Here is a 19086-nt window from a genome sequence, read left to right on the forward strand (position 1 = left end):
ATAATAACAAAAAAGTATGCTAACATTTTCTAGACAGTGATATGCTTAAAATAATAAAGCATCCAGGTATGCATTATGAAAGTCTTAAGCCAACTCCCAAAGCTGTTCTCTGCAATGCATTCAAAAAGCTGTTACAAAAAGGGATCACTCAGGCCAGGGGCCTGAGCAGAGAGTGAGGTGACAATTCAAACATTAGTGCTAAAGTTTCCAGTAGCTTCAAGGCAGCTAACTGGAAATGTCAATAATGACCACACAGGGCTTTAAAGACCAACACTAGAGCTTTATAAGTGACTGCTGTGGTGGTGCTGCGGTAGCATTGTCGCCTCACAGTAAGACGTTGTCCTGTTCGATTCTCAGTTAGAGCGTCTTCTGTGTGGAGACATGCGTGAATGGGCATACCTTCGTTGAAGGTTGTGCATCAGGGTCGGCAACTCAACACGTAAAAATCTACTGCCAATCATTAGTGGACCGGAGTTCCACTGTGGCTACCCTTAACTGGGAAGAGCCGAAAGACACAACAACTAGAGCTTTATAAGTCATAATTTGTCTTACATATATTCAGTACAAGAAATGCAGAATATGGAGAGCATAATTTGTCTTACATATATTCAGTACAAGAAATGCAGAATATGGGTGACATAGGAATTCCTGGAGACTCCAGTGAGTAACCTTGCTACAGAATTCTGTACTTATTGCACCCTGTCAAACTCAGGTACAGCACTCTAACATTCCAGATGAGAGATAATGAACATTTACACAGCCACTGGCAACTGATGTCACATTCCTCAGATGATTACATGAGTTGGCAACAGTTAATACCTGGCCCTGAATAGTCAGCTTGTCATCAAGGTCCATCCTGAGATTTTACACCTTCAATGCAAACACTAAGTTATGCTCCCCCATAAATGAAGTAGGACACAAGGAGAGGCACAGTCGAGGAACTATATGTGGCACAAAAAGCATTGGCAATGGTCTTGGACAGATTGATTTTCAGATAGCGTTTATTTAGTTATTAAATGGACAACTTCACACAGTCCTTGATCAGTTCAGAATAAGCCACATTCTACAGAGGGAAGGAGAGGTTGATTTCTCATTTAATCTGCCTAATAATGATATTGCAAGTTATTTTTTCTGATAACATCACCAACTTGTAGCATATACATAGTAAACACAGATGGACCTAATATTGCACCCCGTGAAACCCCTACAGTTCAGAAAATAGGCAGAGGATGTTCTAACAGCAAAGACCACCCCCTGAGTGCAGCCAAAAAAAGTAGGAGTCTGACCAATCAAAGGATCTGGGGGGAACAACAGTCCATTCTCATGTGCTTTGATAATGTCTAAGGGTCAGTCATGTCAGGTGAAAAAGAGGGACTAGAGAGGACCAGGGTGGACTAGAGCTGTTGATGTCCAGCCATAAGATGAGTCAACTAAGCTAGTTTACAATCAAGACATAAAATATGCCTTTGAAGTGATGAGATAGGCTGGATGGCACACTTTGTCTGCCACTTGGAAAATCATTGCTGATTGATTCCTCCTAATTAGAACTCTACTGATATAAATGACATGCCTTCTTATGGGAAATCTCCATATAGTAGCTACAGTAATGCAGATCTAACTATTGCTTGTCATTAAAAAGGTTCTTCTCCACTGGCACTTCAAATTTCTCCTAACCCTGTGTAGACTGAGATCAGGATTATAGCACAAGTCTTACAGACTAACAAAAGCAGACTGTACATGATGAAGTGTGAATTTGTCTTCAGATATGGCTTCAGCATTCTTATAAGGTGCATTCAACAGATCAAAGTCACTTGCATTGTAATTCAAGAGTAACTTATTGAAGAGTGTAACCACATTATAGCTGGTAATAGTACTTACATTTCTGATCTCAGTTAGTTCCACACTGGGGAAAGGAGACAGGATAACTCAAAGCTGAAATGGCCAAGGTGGTGATATGACCAAGAGAAAGAATCCATGCCCATGTTTGAGGTTGATTGTTACCAACTTGATTTACCAAACCCAGTTAATGGCCACATCTATGGATAGCAAAGAAAATTACTTGAAAAAATGTGTATCATTTACTAATAGACATAAGATCTTTCACAAGAGCCATAGAGCTGTCAAAAACCCATGTATTGAAATGACTCCAAACCATCAAATTTAGGTGGATTAACACTGACCTGATAGGGAAATCTGCCAAATCTTACAAGAAGGCCTTAAGATTTCTGGTTGGACAGTAAAGGAGAGGGAACCTGCAATTTATTCCTGCTCCCATGGCACATACAGATGCATTAGTATCTTTCTACTCTGACTGAAACATACAGCTGCCCCTAGTGATTTAACATTGGTGATGCAGTGTAAACGAGATCTCTGTAGCAGCAATCCGTCAGGGAACCAGTGGTGCCACATGTGGGGCACAGTTAGAATCAAAGTGTTTTTACTGTATACAAAATCAACATTCTTCAACAATAATGCATATCTTTTTACAGACAGGTCTTGCATTTCAGTACAGTACCCTTTATAGGACCACGGATCTACAAGTCCATGCTGCTCAACTGCCATGAATGATAACGTGTTGATGGAAGGTGCTTTACTCACACTGAATGATTTCATCCCAGCGTGGTATCTACTAGATATCAGCATAACATATCAGTGCTCCTTATAAAATGCAGAAGAGTGAGAACTGAACTAAAGGCTTTTCACCTTTAAACGTCTGTTTTTTTTTTTTTTTTTTGCAGGGCAGCAAGCCCCCCTGCACCTCACAAGCTTATACATACCAATTCCAAGATCACCATACCACAGAGAAAAGCAATTATTCCAAGAAATAGCAGTCTTGGACTTGATACATGTAAATCCAGATTTTTAATCATTCTGTCTCCGCATTCTAGGAACCAGCATTGTGAATCTTGGCAGTTTAAACAGTTATTTGAGCATCAGCATACCCACTTAAGGAACCTATTACTCACTCCCCTGTATGCCTTCTCTGGAGCTCCATTCAGCAGCATTGTCAGTGAACCAAGGAGGGAATCCTTGGAGGCAGAAAGCAATGGAATCTAGAAGAGGAGACATTGGTCATCAACTCACTCTGTTAGGAGCTATAGAAAGGACTGGGAATTGAAGGAGGAACCCACTGAAGCATTACATTACATACACTCTGTATTAATGATATTTAACAAAACATTAGTCAAGCACTTTGTAAAAACTGTAAAATTTTTACTCACAAGATGCATCTAGAGTAAAACAGAGTTGTTATAATTTAATAGTTACAAATGTCTAGGAGAATCATACCAACAAAACAGCCCAAATAGTTGTAAACACAGCTGGGTAGTTCTGCAGTAGTCCATCCTTCACAAAAAACATGGTTCTGATATGAACTGGGATCACAATAAAAAAGTGCTCAATCAGTCAGGCCAAGTCAAAAAGTAGCTCACCTCTGTGTAGCAAATAACAGCGAGCACATCCTCAGATATCAGTCATCAATAATCCAGTAAGAAAACAGTAAGAAGTCCCTGGTTTCTAAGTGGCCAGGACTAGTAACACAATCATTGTCAAACTTACTTTAAGCATGTTTGACAGTTCCCTGGTATACTGCATAACATATTTCTATCAGTTGCACCCAGACCACCTAATATTACATTTTCAGACAGCCAAGCATTAAGGTGGTCCTAGTGGAGGATTCCTTATAGTTACATCATAACGACTTGGTAAAATAATACAAAAGCTACAACAGCATCACAAACTGCTGGCACTGACTCCTCTGCCGTTAATACCAGTCATAACACTGATGCTGGCCCTCAGCAAGGCTAGAAATCATGAATAAGCTGCATGAAAGTGACCAAAACTTTCCAGTAGTTTGCTTTCCATGATCCAGAAGAGATTTTATATGCATCAGTGTGACAGCATATAATCACTAATGTAATCTAATCGTAGTTAGAAGACGATAGAAACATTCAGAATTCATTACTCGAACAGTGAAACAACAATATAAGCAGCAAATGAAATAAACTGTTTTATATCAAAATTATAACCAGTGATGATGCAGGAAGATTATCAGAAGTACAAAATCCAATTGCACTCAGAGGAAATGCAATGAACCAAGTATAGGCAATTAAAATAGAGAAAAGAAATGTTGCAGAAGCCACGCACCAACACAATGAATAATCTGCTCCAAATCACTTGCCGGGGGGGGGGGGGTGTACCAGGTAAGTTCAATGCATGTCAACAGCATTCTGAAGCTCATACATCTCAAATGTCCAGATTTTCACAGCATGTTCATATTCTTGCCTCATATTCTGCCTGTTTCTCATACAATTTGTGGTTTACTGTCAAATCATTGAAGACAAAGGTCACTAAATGATGACAGAAATTTCAATTTCAGATTTCATACCATTCAGGAAATGCATACTGATGCAAAACATGTTATTCTATCAACTTTCTAAGTTTATAAGAGCACTAGTTAAAATGTCCCTATTTTTGGGCCTTTGCACCCCATAATCTTTGGTTTTGTCCAGAATTCCTGTACTAAGAGGTTGAGAGGCATGCTCATGTGCTCATGCTGCTAGAAAAAAAGTAAAGTTGTGTAAGTAAACTTACCATAACAGTAGATGTTCTAATGATCACTGCTACAGTAGCCTTAGCTACATGGGTTATATTCTGCCAAGGATATAAAAGCTGGCCAGCTTTCAAAGCTTTAGGGCACTGTCCTTGCACTCTAACTATCTGTCAGCTCCAGCTGAGCTGACAAAAAAGCCAGGTTTGGGCACCAAGCCGTTCAGAGCTTTCATGCCAACAGAGAGACAGAGGCAGAGTCCTGAAAGAACAATGCTAGGAACAACAAAAAATAGAGGAGTTTACACCCTGGAGTGGCTACTGTAGCAATGGTCATAAGAACATTTAATTTTGTGATGCATTTAATTACACAACTGTACTATGTTCATCATATTGATCACTGCTGCATTAGCCCTAGCTATATGGAAAGATTACCCTAGCTTATTACATTTGGGAGGTGGAAGGTGATGAGTCCAGGAGCCCCTGGAGAATACTCCTAGCAAAGCCTGATTTAGACCTAGATTAGGAATTAAGGTTATAGTGCTTTGTAAAAATATGTATAGAGAATCAAGTTGCTGCTTCTATAATACTTCTAGAATCCAACCCTTTCCAAAAAGCCATAGATGAAGCCAAGACCCTGGCAGAGTGGGCCATGACCTTGCCTGGAATAATTGTGTTGTGGTGAGTAGAACAAAAGATAATAGCCTTAAACAACCATTTCAAAATAGTCTGCTTTGACACAGGTTGTTCCTTTATCTTACCTTCACAAGAAATCATTTTTTTCCAAAGATCTGAAACCTTTAATTCTGTCAAGATAGTACCTGAGTGTTCTATGGGCATTAAAGGTATGGAGTATCCATTCTACCTCATTTTTAGGTTCAGAAAACAAAATGGGAAGATGGATAGTTTGGCTTAAAGTAAACTCAGAGACCACTTAAGGTGAAAAAGATGGATTACTTCTCAAAGAAACCCTGTCCTTGTGGAAATAAGATGGGATTAGCTCACCATAAGAGTTTGTAACTCAGATACCCTTCTTGCAGATGTCAGAGCAATCGGCAAAACTGTTTTGCATGTTAAGAACCTCAAGTCAGTCAGGTTATCTGGTTCAAGTGGTGCAAGTGTTTGATTCCAAGGAAGGGCCACCAGTTTTCTTGGAGGCCTCTTATACAAATCTCCTTTCAAAAATATTTTAACATGCGAATACTTTGAAAGAACAGGGTCCATGTGCAGACATGTTGAAATAGGCAATAAATGAACCTTGATGGAGGAAATATTGTAAAACCAGAGAACAACTAGCCCTGAATGAGTGCTGGTTATGTTGTTGGCCCCAAGTAGAAAACCTTTTCCATTTGCTAACATATGATTTTCTTGATGCAGGTTTTCTTTCCTCCATTAGTACCTGCTGCATGTGCTCAGTAAATAAGTGTCTAAAGGGAATTAGGACTCTATAATTTCAGCAGTCGATTGAAGATGATTAGGGTCAGGGTCTATCAAACACCCCTGATCTTGTGTGAGTAGATCCATTCTGTAAGGAAGCTTGTGGTAATTGCCTCTGTCCATTGCCAAAAGAATGGAGAACTGCTGTTGCTTGGGGCAGAAGGGAGTCACCACAATGATCCGGGGGGGGGGGGGTTCCTTCTGAAATCTTCAGAAGTACCTTGGATGTCCTGGAAAGGATAGAAAAGCATAGAGAAGCATTCCTGTCCTAGGAAAAGAAAAGGCATCTCTCTTCAGACCTTCCTGCATGGAGTCCTAGAGCAGAAGCTTGCCAGCTGATTGTTCAGCAAAGAGGCAAAAAAGTCAGCTTGAGGAACTCCCTATAGATGAATCAAATCTTTCAGGACCCCCGATCTAGCTTCCATTTTGTTCTGACAGAATTTAGGATGTCTGTAGAGTGAGATTGTGCTGTGAAGCTGAATCCCAAGCTAACATGGCTAGCCTAAAAAAGAGGTAAGACCTGGTTCCTCCTTGCTTGTTGATGTACCACATGACTGTGGTATTTTCTGTAACAACTTGGAGGTCCCAGGGACCAAAGAAGATACAGACAGTTGAGCACCTTTATCAGGGCGGGCATCTCTTTTATACTTTATATTTATTATGTTCTTAGGGTTCTATTCATCTTATACTTTTATTCCTCCTGAAACTGCTCCTCAAGCAAAGTCCAAGGCACCTGTGGTGACTGCTTTGGAATAAGGAGGGAGAAAGGGAGACTTGGAATTAAGGATATTTGTTCTCTCCATCAAGTAATTTCCCTCCTGATAAAATCAGCACTGGGATATGGAAGGGCAAAGGATGTTGGTGCTGGGCCCAAAGAGGCTTCAGATACCACTGTATCTTTCTCATGTGGAGTCTTGCCAGGGGTATCATGAGAATCATAAATGCCAGGAAACCACAAATCCTGAGGTATTCCCTCACAGTGACCAAAGTATGAGTGAAAAATGTTTAGAAAATAGATCTACACATAGGTCTAGTTTTCCTATGGAAGAAAAGCTCTTTGAACTGAGGTATGTAGCTGACACCCCAGGAACAAAATCCTGAGTGAAGAAACCAAAAAAGACTTTTGACTGTTCTCTTGGAATCCCAGCTTGTATAAGTTATCCCTCATCCAAGTTAGGGATTACTGACAATTTAAAAAAGACTCTGCAAAGACAAGCAAGTCATCTAAATATGGAAAATATGGATACTCTATAGTTTGCAATGAGCTATAGCTGGAAGTAGACACTTTGTGAACACTGTTGGTTCAATGGATAGTCCAAACGATAAGGCAGAGAATTAATAATGTGATTCAGACACATAAAATCTTAAGATACACTAGAAGCCAGGATGAATATGGATATGATAATAACCATATTTTAAATCTAGTGTTACTAGGAAAGTTGAATGAAGAAGAAGAGGGTAGTAGGTTGTGAAGTGGCAGCATTTTGAACTTGGGCACAATCACAAACAAGTTTAGAAAAGAAAGATCCAGAACTGGTCTCCAAGCATTTTCTTTCATTGGCTCTAAAAATATCTTTGAATAAAATATTTTCCCACCTAAGGAGGAACTGGCTGTATCACTCCATGGGACAGCATGTGATGAAAAACAGGTAGAAATAAGAGTCTGGTCTGGTGGGTGAGGGATTGCTTCCTGGAAAGAAAGAATTTCTTCCCATTGCCATCTGTAACCTTGCTGAATAATCTTCAAAACCCATTAATCTGAAACTGTTGCTAAAGAGAAAAATGGAGATCCAGACTATTTGGAAGACAAAATGGGCTACCAGGGTGGGGGGAGGACAAAGTTTCTTAAATTGTCATTCTGACTTATTAGGCTGTCCTTGGTTTTGGAGGGGGGGGGGTGTTCAAGAATTCTTTTTGGAACCCCCTTGACATTTTTTTCTGAAACGTCTGTTTGAGTGCATTGTGTTGATACTGCTATTTTATTTTATTTTTATTGATTTATTTATTTTTCCAAAACTGGATGATGGGTTAGAGAATCTCTTAGAAAATTTGGAAAAGGGGTGTCTGAAAGAGATGACAGTGTAATTTAGGTGGGTAGGGAGCAGTCCCAGTTTGAGGTAAGATAAAAATGGAGGAGAGATTTGAAATTAGAGTGGTTGTGAGTACAGTGGAGGGAGGGGGGAGGTGGATTCCATAGTTTAGCTAAGGAGTGTGATAGAAGTAATTGGCCAGGAGGGTGAATGGGTTTCCAGATTTTAAGAAGGTTTTGGTTTTCAGATCTAAGAGTATGACTGGGAAGGTAAGGGGTTACTATAGATGAAAGAGAGGAGCAGATGAAGGGTTAGAATATGAGTTTGTGAGCAGTGGTGAGGTGTATGAATTTCAGGTAATTAGGAAGCTCAAGACAGTTTAGGGAGTGGAGCGAACGGCAGTGATAGGTGGATTATTTGGACCCTGTAGCAAATTTACAGACTTTGTTATAGCAGGATTCCAGTGGGTTTTTTAGGCTAAGTTGGAGATGAGTAAGTAGAGGGGCACCATACCTAACAGAGGGGAGCAGGTAGGAGGAGGCTAGAGTACGTCTGGTAGTAGTGGTTAGATAACGATTTTGTCTGTACAGCAGACCTAGTTTTGGGTGGGGTTTTTTGATATTATTTTGGATGTGGATATTGAATTTTAAATGTTCATCAATGGTGACACCGAGTGGTTTGGTGTGGGGTACAATATTGATTAGAGCGTTATTGTGTTTTTTTATTTTAAAGGAGCTTTTGTCTATGGTGAAATTTCTCAAAGGAAAGAATATCATGATTTTTGTTTTGTTAGCATTGAGAGTGAGATGGTTGTTTAGCATCCAAGTTTCAGTTTTGGAGAAGGCTGTTTGGGTTTTTTGAAGGAGTTCAGAGGAGAGTTTGCTGTACAGACGATTGTGGAATCATCAGCATACTGGATCAGTGTAGCATTATGTATGGCTTTGTGAAAGTTATTAATGAAAATATTGAAAAGTAAGAGGCCGAGACTTGAGCCTTGGGGATGCCGGAGGGTTTGTTGAGAATGGATGAAGTGGAATTTTTCTGTTTAACAGCTCATTGTCTATTGGAGAGATAGCTTGTAAACCAGGCAATGGAGGAAGCAGAGAAATTGAGGGAGGAAAGTTGAGATAAAAGTAGAGGATGTGAGAGTGTCAAAGGTTTTGGACAAATCTAAGTAAAGGTTGGAAACGATTTTCCCAGAGTCGCAAGAATGATTAATGGTGTCAAGGAAGGACAGAAGAGCAATGGGAGTGCTGTGGCCAGGCCTGAAACCATGTTATGTTGGGATAAGAAGATGACTGTGTGTTAGGTATGGCAAGAGTTGGTGACAAATGCATTTTTCGATTTTAGAGACAGGTGAGGGAATAGCTATAGGATGGAAGTTAGCAGTGTCTGTGTTATTGCCACCTTTGTGGAGAGGGGTGACAAAAGCTGTCTTCCAGAGTGAGGGGACGTAGGCTTCTTGGATGGACCTGTTGATAAGAATGGAAATGGGGAGGGCAATGCTATCTGCAGCCATCTTAAGGAAGGGGGGAGGCAGATAGGAGCGTAGCAGCAAGGCCTCAGTTTAAGGAGGAGTTTTTTATGCCACTGATAAGGATAGGTTTAAGACTGAAAGGCAGAGTGTTACAGGGAAACGCAGTGGATGGGGGACTATGAGAGGGAGAGAAGATGGGAAAGTTTGTGGTTAATTTGGCTATGCAGTCCACAAAAAAGGTGTTGAAATAAGATGCAATTTCATGGTCTGGGGAATTTAGGTTAGGGCATGGATTGTCTTTTCTACCAGGGTTTAGAGAGAGGAAATGCAATTCTAGAACTTTTTAGGGTTAGAATTATGTTCTCATTTGAGTTTGGAGTAATAAGTTTCTTCACTGAGTTGTGGAGTTGTTTGAATTCGATTAAAGAGTTTAAGTTAGTTTTTTGGTATTGCTTCCAACATTTGCCTCTGAGGTGCATTGGTTTCTGGTTTCTATAGACAGCCAGGGAATGGTTTTGGCTTTTATTCTTTTTGGTCTAAGAGGGACTAGGCTGTTCAATAAGACTAGGAAGGTTTTGTTGAGGTAATTAGTTGCACTGTCCAGAGGCAGAGTCTTTAAGGGGGTCTAATTCATTTTTTTCAGACAGTCAGAAAATGTCTGTGGATTGAAGTTGGTGAGATTATGAGTTTGAATGTATTGATGTATTTGGGCAGAGGAGGTACACCAGAGGGCATAGGCTGATAGGTGGTCATTAATGGGATCAGGCATAATTCCACTGTGTGAGATTAGGTTGGGATGAGTTGTTAAGATCCAATCTAGTGTAGTGCCAGAGGAGCTGTCTTTACTGGGTCTGGTAGGGTAGTTTATTAGCTGGGAGAAGATGGAGATTAATTGTTTGGCTCGGAGATTGTGAGGAGATGGTGGCCCAGTTGATGTTTACATCGCCAAGGATGAATGTTTCCTTTCTGATGTTGGAAGAGAACCATGACAGAATTTCTTCAAGGATGGGGATATTATCACCTGCGGAATGTAGATGTCAGCTTTACCTAAAGATTTATGTTTATTGATTCTTAGGAAGACTATGGATAGTTCAGCAGGATAGAATTTAGGAATGGGGTTAGTGTATGGAATGACTGTTAGAGAAGAGGAGTACGTTATGGCTACCCCTCCTCCTTTCTTATTAGATTTGTCATTCCTTATGATTTGATAGTTAGGGGGAAGAATTTCAATATCTTTGATATGAGGTTTGAGCCAGGTTTGTGAGACATTTACTATGTTGGGATGGTTATGTGACAGCCAGGCATGTAAGTTGGGTATTTTATTGAAAATACTTTGGGCATTGATTGTAGCTAGGTGGATGGTTTTGGGGAGGATGATTATGGTAATGCAGAGGAGCTGATGTTGGTGGAGACAGTGGGACCGGGATTGGGATGGATGTCACCAGAAATAGAGAGAGAGACTAGATCTAAAAGATGGGTGATCAGGTTCAGTTGGGAGGGTAAGGAAAGGTCTGCTATTGCCAGTGAAGTGGGTAAGCAGAGAGAGGGAAACTTAAATTTATAGAAAACAGTTGTATTTAAAGGATATAGCTCATGAGATATGGAGAAGAAGGAGTGAGGGGGATTGTTTGAGAGGAAGAAGTTATATGTAGTGGTAAAGAATGTGAGGAGCCAGGGAGGATAGTAAGGTATAAAAGGGGTAAAGGAGGGATATGAGTAAGGCTGAAGTGATAAAACAGGTGGGGAGATGGAGCATGATGTAGAATGAGAGATGTGTTGAAGTTAATGTGAGGTGGAGTGGTAGAGATTAGTGAGTTGAGGTAGGAGAGTGGGCAGTGGGAATAATAAGAGAGAGTTGGGGAGAATAGTTGGAGAGTAGGAAGTAAATGGGTGGGGAAGGGATACTTGTTAGTGATTACTGGAGGTGGGGAGCATAGTGTGTATGAGTAAGGGAGAGGTTAGGAAATTTGAGAGGCCTAGAATGCTGGGGGGGGGGAGTGGGTTGATTGGATGAAAATGGGTGTGGGAGGAGTTAGGGCAGCATAAAACCAGTCAAAACCAGAAAGACAAGCAGTGGCAAACTATCAGTGAAGACCTCAGAGGGGGTGAGTAATAATACAAACTCTACCTGTAAAGTAAAGGAGAAATGAGAAAGCAAAGTTTATTAAGGTTGGGAGTGTGTCTTCGCATTGACTTGCTTATTAGTAGCCAGTTTGTGCACAGATTAGAGTAGGGAGATACATTAGCAATGAAGGGGAATCTATGGAGATACAAATAAACAGGTGGGGCTCAAGTGATACAACATTAAGGCAAACAGCACTGAAAGGGCTGCTTGAGGGTTATTTTTAATCACAGAGAATAGGAAGGATCTGAATTAAGTGCATACTGTCTAGTAGTGGACAGTTAGGATTACTGCACAAGGTGTGGGGGGAGGACACAAGGCTGAAACAGTCAGCATTATTAGCACATTGAGAACTACTACGTTACACTGCTAATATTAAAGCTGTACTGTCATAACACATACATTTAGAAGGCCTGGGTGGACTGACCCTGCTTTTCAGACTCAAAAGGTATATCCTTGTTTAGTTTTGCAGTAGTGATTCCTTCTTAGACTGTATGGGTGGGAAGGTAGCTGCGGACTGCAGAGTTGCCTGAGTGTGCAGTGAGCAGAATTCAACTGCTGAAGAGCACTTGTGTCATGAAGAGACACTAGTAATTTAAAAGTGTACTTTAAATAACCTTTAAACTGACAGGAGAAAAAAAGAACACATTCATTTGAAAGTACAATACAGTCTCATGACAGTCCAATAAAACACAAACCCCTAGCTTTAAAATAATTTTCCTGTACAGGAAAGTGTTGTCAAACAAAGCAGAAGGTTTCTCCCCCAAAGGGAACTTATCTGTCCAGCAAAGGAACAGCACAAGCCAATGTCAATCCTCAAAATCCTCAGAGGAGTGTGCTCTTTGGTGACATGAAGTGCTTGGCTCTGAAGCCCTTGAGCTAACTGATGGTTTGAGCACGTGGAAGGTGCCCTAAAGCTTTGGAAGCTGGTTGGCTCTCATATCTTTGACAGGATATAACTCATATAGCTAAGACTACTGCAGCAGTGATCAATATGATGAATATCCTGGTCTTTTTTTTAGGAAAAACAAAGAACAAAAATGAAGTATGTGAGTCGAAATAGTCATAAGTATTGAGACATTTCCAGAAAACATAAATAAGTTGTCTGAGGCTACATTTCAGTGTTGTTTGACAGTCTCCACTGTGTGCGGTGAGGGAATAATAGAGCTGCTTAAATTGCTTTAGTCAATATAGACGTAGAAGAGCGAAGAACTGTCATTTTAAAGTCTAAGTAATCTTTTTTTTTTTCATAGTGGCATCCATGTGGAACTTAGTTGCTAAGCCAAGGAATGCCCTAGAAGCATGTCTTGAAACTGTAATAGTTGCTGTTTTTGCAGGCATCATGTGATTCATACTCTAAGTTTACACCTCCATGGATCAGTTTAATCCCTGCTCATTTCTTATCCCTTAAGGGTAATCTAACTAATTCTCCTTTTAGAGGCTAAATGAGAGACTGACCCAGCTGTACATCAGAGGCAGCAGCAATGGGAAGGATATTAGGGAAGGCAGCACCCAGATTTTAAATGTAAGATGTTATTATTAAAGAACGCTATCTTGAAGAACTGCTGGGATATTAGTACCAAAATTAAATGTTCAGCTTTCTAAAAAGATGAAGACATCTTTGATAACTGCAGGCTAGACTTCATAACAAAAGCTGTGTACTATAACACGGCTTGCCTGTCTGCTTTTTAGACAGAATGCGCAAAAGTTTATTACTTTGAAATGACAAGACATGGAAGTCCTACTGGTTCTTTAAAAATAGGTCATAATTTGGAATTCTCAGTAACAGAAAAATTCAGATGCACGTTCTAGGCTTCTAGCAGAATACTACAGGACAGAAAGTCTTTAGAATGGATCTATTAAAAAAAAAACCTGACATTAAACCCACTGGATCAAACACTTTACATCTGAAAAATTAAACTGATCAGTTTGGTTTCACCTAAATTAGTACATTTAGCTATGCAGCAGTTAGACTTAAGGTATGTAGAAAGTGTATAGTGGGACTTTTGCCTTTCTTCACCACTTATTACATGTTACTAAATTGCATATAAATCAAAGTATGCGCAAGTTGAGGGGAAGTGAAATCTATATGTTGCATTGTTGAATTTGGTATTTTCGGTCCAGTGCAGCCCAGCCTTAGTTTTAGGCTTTATGTTGTTGAGCTCTTCTTATGTATATACTAGTTGCTTTCTGAAAACCATAAAGAAAATGGGCTTTTTGAACTTACCTAATGTAAGTAAAACAATTCTGTAAGCAGCAATGTAGTGGAGTGAAAATAATAGCTAATATATGTTATGCACCCACATCTGTAAAAACTGTCATGTAAAAATTGCTTATTTATGTATTGTATCTGCATCTGTGATAACTGTCATTTTATACATATATATTACTGTGTTTTTGAGGAGCTTTTCTCCCCAGGCCATTGCTGAAAATGGACATATATCCAGCTGGACTAGCCCGGTCAACAAATGTAAAATAAATAAATCTCTGTAATGCATACAAGTTAGAGAAGCATGCTGCTCTTCACTGGACTAAGAAAGTTGACAACTTGAGCAGTCCCTAATGGGGTGTATATAATAATTGAAACATTTTTGCAAAATGGTCTTTTGGTTCTGTTGCTAGGTAAAGATAGTAGATTGCAAATAGTCTTGTGCAAAACTATACCACATCCAATTTTAACCCCCACAAAGGACTATTCTTCCTTTTCTCACTAGACTTGCATTCTTTCCAGATGTAACTGTATACCAGTATGGAGGTATGAAGATATCCTGCATATTAATATTCACAGCAAAATACAGAAGAGACAGAATTATCCATTAGCAAACTGAGTGGACAATACTTAATACAGGGATGTTCTAGCATTTGTCAGTACACAGTGGATGCTTTTCTTGCAATACTGTTATAGGATTTGAAAGCCATGCTGATCAGATCTTAATGCAGTGACCATGTATCATTCCTTTCTGGAATGGAATCATGCCAGTGATACACAATAAAATGGAGTTCTTTTAATTAAACTTAGAAAGCAATCAGGAAGAAACTTAGGATGTTACTCACTGGCTTCCTGCAGATGTAAGTTGAAGAGAAGTAATTACAACTAAAACCACTGTCATTTAATGACAGAAAATGTAGCCTATTTTTACAATGAGCTGCTGGTTTTAATATAAGGCAGTGTTATTTCCTTTAAAACAAAACAGCAACTCCGATTTAGGTTCCCATTGCATATAAAGGTCTTAATATGCACAGTGCCTTGAAGTTTATTCGATCTGCACTGCAGTATTGTAGTATTTATTTATTTATTATTTATTTTATTATTTTATTTTACATTTGTTGACCGGGATAGTCTGACTAGATACATGTCCATTTTCAGCGGAGGCCCAAGGAGAAAAGCTCCAAACTTACAATCAGATAAAGACAAGCAAGTTACAGTATAGGCACAAACATATTGTATTAACATACAAGTTACAGTCTCACATTTCAAGTTCATGAAGAATACAGTTTATATACAGAAATATATACAAATATGTTACAGTTTAGTTTTAGCTGTATGGATGGAAGTGGCAGAAATAATTGTTATAACATAAAGGTAACCAGATTTTATCTCTGTTAAGGGCAACTATTTGTTGTAGCATGATTACTTAGACCTAAGAAATGTCTAGCTGAAACAAAAGGTCCATACAGCAAAATATTCCTAAGTCACTGAATGTTGCAAAGATTTCTGGCAACAACTAAGACATCTGCCTCCTTCTAAAGGATTCACTTCAGGCTAAGCACGTGCTCACAAGAACCAAGCATATGGATGGGAAGAAATAATTTTGAAACTTACCTAGACTCTGATTGTAAATCAAAGAATCCCAGTAAAAAATTCAGAAACTGAAATGTCCAAGGTTATTTGCTACATGAGCAAAACCATATGTAATTACTGAATAGTGTCACCAGGATTATTTCTTAATATGTTTACTGTAAGGAAGGCTTTCAGAGCAAGAAAAAGAGAGCAGACAGAGGAAACAGTGCATCTCACCGAAAAAATATTGATGATAATTGAACAGTGTAGTGACACGTGCACACTGAGGTCACAAAACCTTGCTTGTTTACTTTTGGTAACCAGGAAGATCCTGTTAAGGTTATGGCTTTTTATCAAGGGTGACATAGCATGGTATTTATATTCACTAGTGGAAATTTGACCAAAACACTGGAAAAATCCCCTGAATGTATTTTTAAACAAAACAGGACAGCTGTGGAGTAATAAGCAGCTTGGACACTAGGAACGATATCAAACAGATGCTGTGTCAGTATTGAAAGATCATGTTTACCTGCAAACAGTGTAAAGTTCAATAAACAAAGCCATTTTTTTCACACATGCAATATATGGGAACAGACTTCATGATAACTTATATTTATGGACAGATGTTATTAACTTTATGTATATGCTGTATATACTATATATTAGGTCAGGAACTTTAGGCCAACAGTCTTATTGATCAGAAATCTCTGGGACTTTCCAGTTAATTAACATGCTAGAAAGGTACATCCTGAAGGAGGGTGTTGTATGCAGTAGTTGGTTTAGTTAGGGCTGCATACAGAAGGATGATGACTTCTATTGACTTGGATAATATATATATTTTCCTTCAACACCTGCTGATACTGATATGTTCTTAAAGGGGCCTGTATTTTAGTCTTATCATAAATTAAGCATTGTGTGGTTAGTTTCAACTTTTCATTAAAATTTCACACAGCCCTATAAATTGTTTATTTTTGCAACATTGTCAAAAAAGCTTCTTAAGTTAGCTCTATAAATTGTTTATTTTTTCAACATTATGTCAGAAAACAAGTTATTTTTATTTTAACAACACAGAGCCTAATAATCAGTTAACTTTCTATATACTTACTTGCTTGTGTCATTGTTTTTTTTAGGACCACAACCTTGCAAGATAGGCTCTGACTAACTAACTTTGGAACAACTAACTAGAATGCGCCTTTCCTTCACTAACCTTTACACATATTGTTCCATTGCAATTTATGTAATTGTATTATCCCATTATGCTAGTATCATGTTAAGTGTCTATTTAATACTGGAAAATGTGTTAATCAGACTTTGACTTTTGATACATTTTTCTTACCTCTGTATACTTTTTGAATTCTTCCTCTCAATTATGTGTATTTGCAGTTTGTCTGTTTGAATTGTTACTTTTCATATTAGAATGTTTCTGCCTGGGCTGGGTATCAAATGAAAATGCGCCATAACCCTATTGGACATTCAGGTAAGCAAAACAGAAAATAAAAATATCCTTCATCAACAAGTGCCAGGAGATCTTTGGCATCTATTAGCACAGGATGATGGGTCTTTTGTTTAACATTTCATCTAAGGACTGGTTCCTCAGGAGTGGAACAGTGAAGCACCTCCCTCTTACAGATGTTCAAGTCTTGATTGACTGCATAAGTTGAACAGTTCTACTGAGAACAGGCTGAACCATTTCAAAGGTACATTTGAGAAGATTACCTTAACAGTCTAGACCAGTGATGGCAAACATATGATACACATGTCAAAGGCATTCCTCTCAACTGTTCAGATTTTTGCAGAATGTCCTGATTTTTGCCTCATATTTTTGGTCTATGCCTCATAAAATGTGTGGTTTTCTGACAAATCACTGGGATGATCTGAGGATTGAAGTCACTAAATAATCACATGCATTTAAGTTTCAGACTTCAAATCCTTCAGAAAATATACGCTAACAGAAACTCTTATTACTCTAGCAACTTTTTAAGTTTATAAGAGCAGTATTTAAAATCTGTTCCTATTTTTGGGCCTTTGTCCCCCCATTTTGACAGACTTTGTCATTATTTCTTACACTAAGAGGTTAAGAGGTATGGTCAAAGGTGACATGCCATGACGTTTTGGGTGACACACCAGGGTTCACTAACATCTGAGTTACCAAAGAAACCGAATGAACAAAAATACAAGAACTATGTGACCCTGGACTTATCCATTAAAACTCAGCAAAAAAAAAAGTCATTAATTGATGTTAATCAGATCAAATGCAACGTTTTCCATAATTGTTTCAGTTCAATTCAAAATTACTATTAGACATAGGGTTATATTTTTGTGCACTGTTTTAAACCCAGTTATTAATATGCATATAATTTTCCCTATTGTAAGTCACTGATTTTTATTTTACTTTTATAATACAAAGCAGCAAAAATGATTTGACTGTATTTTTTTTAAATAAATGAATATGTAAAGAATTGTTTCTCTTTTTTCATGGGGGGGGGGGGGGTTGACACACCAGCACAGTCAAGATAGGCATTTTCCAAATTTTTGACACACCAAGCCCAAAAGGTTCAACATCACTAGTCTAGACACTTAACCAGAGGTACTGTAAATTTGGGGTAAGAATTTAATGGAGAATGTAGGGACCACAGGTTGCTGAAGCCTTCATAGATGTAGGATAGGACGTATATTTTGAATGTCAGGAACTGTGCTGGTGGACTTGAATTTGCTGATTCCAAATAAATTCAGTACCACTTGTTATCACTTGTGCAAAATGAATTGTGATTGCAATACCCTCCTTTTTGATGAGTAATCTTCCAGCAGTGTGATGGCACTAGGTATTTCCTAAAATGTGCAATAAAAATATGCTGCTTCAGCTTTTTAATACAATAAACTGTGCTTTAGTTATTTATCTATATACGTGAGGCTTTGCAAGAAGAAGTCTTTTTAAAAAAAATGTCACAGAATAAAGTAGCACTCAGAAGACAGCAATGATAGAAACATAAAATACAGATAGACAAAAGCTTTGTTTTCTTCCATTACTAATAAAATGTAACAAACTATTATTGGCCTTAGCAAGAAAATGGTATAACTGGGGCTTGGGAGTGTTGAGGTATAACCCTTCACATTCAAAAAGACGTTAAGCTTTTGTCTGTCTGTATTTTGTATTTCTGCCTTTTGCTTCCCATCTTTTAAGAATCTGGCTTTCATGTTGTAATTTTATTACAAATGTATTCACAAACTGATTTCATTTTAGAATGTCTACTTTTCATAATGCATATAATTTTAAAGGCATTCATGGCATGTAAAACTGCTTTTATTACTAGAATGCTTGTGTAAGAGTATACTTTATCACAATAGCTTTTTTCAAACTCTCAAAAATGTGAAAATGCTTTTAAATGAAATAAAGTTGAAGGGTAATGTGGCATGGACACCTCCCCCACCAAATTATTTTCATTACTGATAACTAGATAAGGAACACATTATATACACCATCTAATTTATAAAGTCATGACATTTCAACAGGTGTTTTGAAACTAGAACAATAAGAATGAAAAATGAGATTATGACTGGGTCGCTGATCCTAACCAACTTTTTACATGTTAGAAACATGGATACCAAGACATTCACTTCAAATGCAAAGCACATAACACATAATTGTAGGTTAGGACTGGAGACCCATTCATAATTCTTTGTAGTGCATGGA

General features: G+C 38.4%; 1 protein-coding gene across 1 annotated transcript in view; it reads left to right on the forward strand.

The window, feature by feature from the left end:
* NPR1 (natriuretic peptide receptor 1) overlaps positions 1 to 19086 on the forward strand; it is a 3300976-nt gene that overhangs the window by 964720 nt on the left and 2317170 nt on the right. The window lies entirely within an intron of this gene.

This window comes from Protopterus annectens, chromosome 8.part0 (genome assembly GCF_019279795.1).
Source record: "Protopterus annectens isolate FY-2018-M chromosome 8.part0, PAN1.0, whole genome shotgun sequence".
Taxonomy (NCBI): domain Eukaryota; kingdom Metazoa; phylum Chordata; order Ceratodontiformes; family Protopteridae; genus Protopterus; species Protopterus annectens.